The sequence below is a fragment of the Tamandua tetradactyla genome, chromosome 6 (assembly GCF_023851605.1).
Source record: "Tamandua tetradactyla isolate mTamTet1 chromosome 6, mTamTet1.pri, whole genome shotgun sequence".
NCBI classification, from domain to species: domain Eukaryota; kingdom Metazoa; phylum Chordata; class Mammalia; order Pilosa; family Myrmecophagidae; genus Tamandua; species Tamandua tetradactyla.
In genome coordinates, this window is record NC_135332.1 from 35539478 (window position 1) to 35545477 (window position 6000).

The window sequence follows — 6000 nt, forward strand, 5'->3', positions numbered from 1 at the left end:
GACATGTCTCCACCCATTCAAGGTAGGGTTGCTTACTTGAGTCCTTTCAGAGGGAATCATTTTGGAAAAAGTTCCAGAGACCTTTGGAGGTGAAGATGACTTGCCCCCAGGGAAGTCATATGAAACAAGAGAGAAAGCTAGCAGAAGCCAGCTAAGTGCCTTCCCAGATGACAGAGGTATTCCAGACAGCATCAGCCTTTCTTGAGTAAGGCAACCTCTTATTGGTGCCTTAATTTGGACATTTTCATGGCCTTAGAACTGTAAACTTGCAAATTAATAAATTCCCTTTTAAAAGTCATGCCATTTCTGGTACATTGCATTCTGGCAGCTCTAACAAACTAAAACAGACCCCGTATCTGAAGAGTAGCAGCCAAGAAGAGTGACATGCGCCAGTGTAGTTGGAAGAAAACCAGGAAATGTCATGATAGTCAAAATACAAAAATGTGTTAAGAAAAGAATGGAAAACTATATCCAATTGCTGAAAGGTCAATAAGGTGATAGAAGAGGAGTTGACATTGGAAATTGGGTTTTCCAAGACGTGGCTCACTGCTGACCCTGATAAGATCAATGCCAATTTAGTTGTTTATATTGGGTTGGCAGAAAAGTGAGTAGCAGCAAAAGCAAACAACAGAAAAAGAACATAGAAGTGTAGACAACTCTTTTAAGAATATTTGCTGGGAAGAGGGTCAGATAATGTGGCATGGCTAGAGAGGGTGTGTGGGGTCAAGATACATTATTAACTTATTTGTATGCTGGTGGGATTGGTCCCTTAGAGAGGGTGTAAGAAATGTTGCAGGAAAGAGAGGGATTGACTAAAAGACTGAAGTCTTCTAAGAGGCTAGAGGGAATTAGAGAAATTGAGAACACAAATGAAAGAGTTGTACTTTTCTGAATGACGAAAGTTTAGGATTGATTTAATTTTTTATTTTTTTTTCTGGCTGCTAGACAGAGATCACTCCAAGGCTGGGTCACATGAGTTTTGCCTTACATTTGAATCAAATATATATATATTTTTTTACCAGCAATGCCCTTCATAGTCAGTTGATTTGTGGCCATTTCTTAATTTTATTTGTGAAGGGACGTTATTGTTCTATTTTAATCCTTTTATTATTTCAGTTAGGCTGAAGAGAGGGGACAAGAAATAATGCCATCCATTCTTTGCAATATTTTAACAAAAGTCCTTGCGTAGTTTAATAAAACCACTACCACTCTTAGTTTAGTTTTATGTTTTTCCCAGAAACTCAGTCTTAAGTATTCATATCATACGGGCATGGATTATGTGTGCCTGCAGGCACTCTCTCTTTCTCTCTCTCTCTTTCTCTCACTCTGACAGCATTATTCAAATACTATGGAGTACTGCCTTAAAAATAAGCAAAGGGGTTTCTATCCTCTCAGTGTTTACCCTAAGGGCATCCCAGGATGATGCTTAATTAGAAAACATAATGATTTAAATGTATAATTCTTTTAACTAGGTCCCAAACAGTATGACTGTAATGGTATAATTTATTTTTGACAAACATTTCCAAGTTCATTTTCCAATTAGTAGGGCTGAGTTGAAATACTATTGACTAATTAATGATATTAACTTATTGTTTTCATAATGATATCACATAATCATCAATCACCCTTGAACAGTTAGGAATTTTGTGGTGGTTTGTTAACAGGTAGCATAGAATGTTGTAAAAAGCACAGAGAACTAAGAAGCTTCTATGTATATACATCTTTAAACAGATTAAAAACATAATTCTGAAAATTGGACAAATGCAATTACTCCATTTCTTCTTAGAACTGTCCCCCAAAAAGCCGAGTGACCATTCATACCTCTCTCATATCAGTTATCCAACTTTGACCTTGGAATATAGAACAAATTGTGTGAGGCAAAATTATGAAACCTAGGTTTATATCCTAGTTCTCTTACCTAAGAGCTTAGCACCGTGGACAAATCACCGATTCTAAACTAATGTTAGTTTTCTCAACTCTTCTCTAAGACTGGGATGAGAATGTTTGTCTCACTGAATTACTGTGAGAATTAAATTAGAAAATTTCTTTGAAAGCAGTTAAACGATAAAGCAATATAAAGATATATTGTCTTTGCTGTGTTTATTACTATTGTTATTGCTATCAACATTGTCATTTTGGACATGTCCCAGAGGTGGATCCTTCATAACCATTAAAAACAATGACTTATGTACATAGTAATTTTATATGCATATTTATATGAATCTAGATAGTAAACAACTTGATAGTAAGCTAAAACCAGATCTTTTTATTTGTATTCTCTTCCACATGCACATTCCCATAAATGTGTATTAAAATGTTTATTAAATGTTTCATAAGTTTGTTCTCACATTTCCTATCAACACAACCCTCAGTTTTAAAGCAGCTCACACTTATTGGGCTCTTGTTTTGAGCTAGAAACTGTCCCGAGCATTTTAAATGCAAAACCTCATTTAATCATTCCAACAGTTTATAAGGGAGAAACTGTAGTGATCTCTACCTTAAAAATGTACTTTCCTCTGTAGAAAATTTCACATTCTGGAAAGACTGTACTGGCCTTAAAACATTAGAAAGACAAATGAATCTTCTTATGATCCCACTCTTGGGGAATGTGTTTGTCCTGAGATGGGATTTATATTGAACCATCTTCAGCATCAATTACAGTTTACATTGGAAACTTCAACTTCCTTGCCTAGCATATTTTGTGACATTTTCATTAACCTCCTAATTGAGAAAAAGCTGAGCCACCAACTGTCAAGTAGAATAATCTTAAAGATGAGAGGATAATCTTCATTGACCTCCTCCCAAAAGCTGTGCAATATGGATATGAAGTTATGCCAACATGAGCCTTTGAGAACATGCTCCGTGGGGTCTGAGAATTGTATCTCTTACAGGGCCTAGCACAGTGTGAAAACCATAGGCTCTCAATAAATGTTTGCTGAATTGAACTGAATCAAGATTGCTAAATTATATGAGATAATATCAGAAAAATCAAGACAACAAATGGGAAAAAGTTATTGAGGAAATAAAGAAGATAGAAGGCAAAGTGTCCTCAATCCGTAGCAAGTATAGATATGAGGTATACTCTGTGAAAAAATTCAATGAAAGATAATTGAATTTCATCACTTGCCAAAAAAAAAAAAAAAAAGAATCAAGCAGTATGTGGAACAATCTTGAACAAAAAGCCTTTGTTCTATCAAACCATTTTATTCCTTGTGAAATGGGAAATTCAGGTGAAAATATTTTGAAGTTTTAATGCATTCATCAGTGTAAAACAGTAGTAGAATAGTTCACACCATTTAACCTATCTTTGCTCAACTACTTTCTTTAGGTGATGGGACCATATAAGTGGTGTGAGTGGAAATAGCATGGGATTGCAAATCAGATGGACAAGTTCAAATGCTATCTCTTCTACTCTGTCATTAAGCAAATTATTTGTACTCTCTGATGTTTGTTCTCAAATCTTAAGGAGCATTAGATTCACTGGGGATGCTTGTTAAAATATGGATTCCCTGGCCTCAACCCCGGAGATTTTTGTTCAGTAGATATGGGATAAGTACCTAGATTTGATTTTTAATAGGCATTCCAAGATATTCTAATGCAGATGGTCCAGGACTCTCACGTAAAGAAACAGTGCTCTAGGCATCAAGAATTCCTTATCTCTAAAGAGGAAATGATAATACCCACTGGACCAGGTGACTGGGTATCAGGTGGGGGGAGGTAAATAACACTTGTGGAATCATATAGCTCAGTGCCTGGAACATCGGAAGTGCTAAATGTTGTCAGGAGTCACTCCCAAGATATCATACAACAAAATCTACCACCACCACCACCACCACCACCACCTCTGCTCCCACAGTTTAAAGCTTTCCTGATAGCTCATGCCATTGCTGCCATGGGCAGAAAATGCACCAGGAAACCATCTAGGTGGGTGAATCAAATGTTCAGGTTCTTAACTCATCTCAGAGACAGTTCATAAAGAAAAATATATAGGACTGTACCTACAGCCTGCTGCTCTCAGTACCCCAAGTCCTGAAGCCCAGTTAGATGCAAATGCTTAAGCTCACCTGTGTCCATCAATGCCCACTTTGGTTATTTTCAGTATGGAAAATTTAATACAGCATTTCTAAAATGTCAGAAATATGGGAGGAGGCAAAAAAACAGTCTGAGTTGCTCAGAGATTAGTTATGACATGAGGCCTCCATTTTCCCTTAGGACTGGAGGAGCAAAAGGGAAATTTGTGTTATGAAAAGCCCCTACTTGTTGTGTTTCCTAGGTTGCTGGGTCTTGGGAGTTCATTGCTACTATTTGATAGGAAGCTAAAACCCTGTCTTCCTGCTGATGCTGCTGTGAGCCCAAAGATACTCCGTATTTGTCATCACCAACACTGTAAGAGTCAGAGCCCCAAAGTGCTACACTTCCGGGACTGCTAAAAGTATCTATGGCTACCTGTGCTGCTCTGACCAGAGCCAGAGTAAACAGACCCTGTGCTGTTGAGATTGCTGGACCACCTGCTGCCATTCCTCTTCATGGAGCCCCTTTACCTGAGCAGGAACCCAAGAGACTGGACTTCTGCTGTCTGAGACAGCACCCAAAGCGTGGGGATCTAGCTTTTTCCTTTCCCCTGATTTCCATTTTCCCTTCAGTGTCTCTGACTGGAAGAACCTTACCAGAAGCCAGTTAGCAAGGAAATCTGGGAGTAGTTTGTAGGCTTCTAGCTTCTTGAAATTAAGGAGATTCACAGAAAACAGGGAGTGTTTCTGAGATCCAGCCAAGTACCAGCATGACTTGCTATATATCATATAGACCTGGTAGGAAAAAATCTATTTGTGAGGAGTGTCCAGACACCAAATGATTAAAAGACTCACTCTTTACTTCTAATTTTTCTATATCTGATCTGAGGAAGCCTAAGAGAAAATTAGAGAATAAGACAATACGTTTGGAATTTTGTGAGGTGAGCTCATCAGAATTTGGGTTTTAGAAATGTCACCATGAGAGGTGAATATAAGCTTTTTGGTTGGAGTTTTCCAATCTAGTAAATATTGGTCCCTTCCTCCAATACTCACCTGCTTGATGTAGCCTATTTAATTAGTTTAACCAAGAGACTTCTTTCTCCTCTGAACTCTTTCCATACCTATTGCTGGAGACTTCTCTTAAAGCACTTATCATATGCTATTTGAGAAATATTTGTTATGTAAACAGATGACTTCCTGAGGCCTGCATTCCATGTTTTATACTTCTTCGGGACCTAGACCTAGCAAAAGTCCTTAAATATGATAGCTGTGTTAGTTATGTGATAAACGTTCGGAGATAATGATATTACAGAGTGTAACAAATAAAACGTAAATAATAAAAATGTTTTGTATAAAAATAATTTTGAATAAATATGATTTTAAAATTTTTATTTAAAAAATTTTATACTTAAAAAAATAAATAACAAAACTTTTTGCCTCCCAGGAATTCAACTCTTAAATTAGTTGACTTTGACATTGTATATATGTTGTTTGCTAACTGTCTCCTTTTTGCCTAAATATCACTTATCATTTAAGACCCAGCTCAAGTTCCAGCTTACTCTGAAACTCTCTTTGATTACTCCAGTTCTCATTGCTTTCCTTACTCCTCTGATCTCCTACCATATTCTCAGTGTGTAACATGTCGTTCAGCATTTGATTTTGTTAATAGTAGTGATACCAGTGGAGACTAATGAGTATAGGGATTAAGAGAAGTGGGTTTGGGAGCCAGACTTCAGAGTCTTTTCCTTAATTTAAAAAGTTAAGTAATTTGTCCAAGTTCAATGGCAGATAATGTTCTTGTTCTTACCTTTACTCAAAATTCTTCAATTCACTTACCAGAGAGCTAAGTCATTCACAGTATTTATGTCTCAATCAAATATCTCTGTCCTTGATGACTCTAGTCAAGCATTATTTCTTTATCCCATAAACGCTTTAATACCTAGATTCTGATATTTTTCACATTCTTCCTTGTATCATGATTATCTTATTA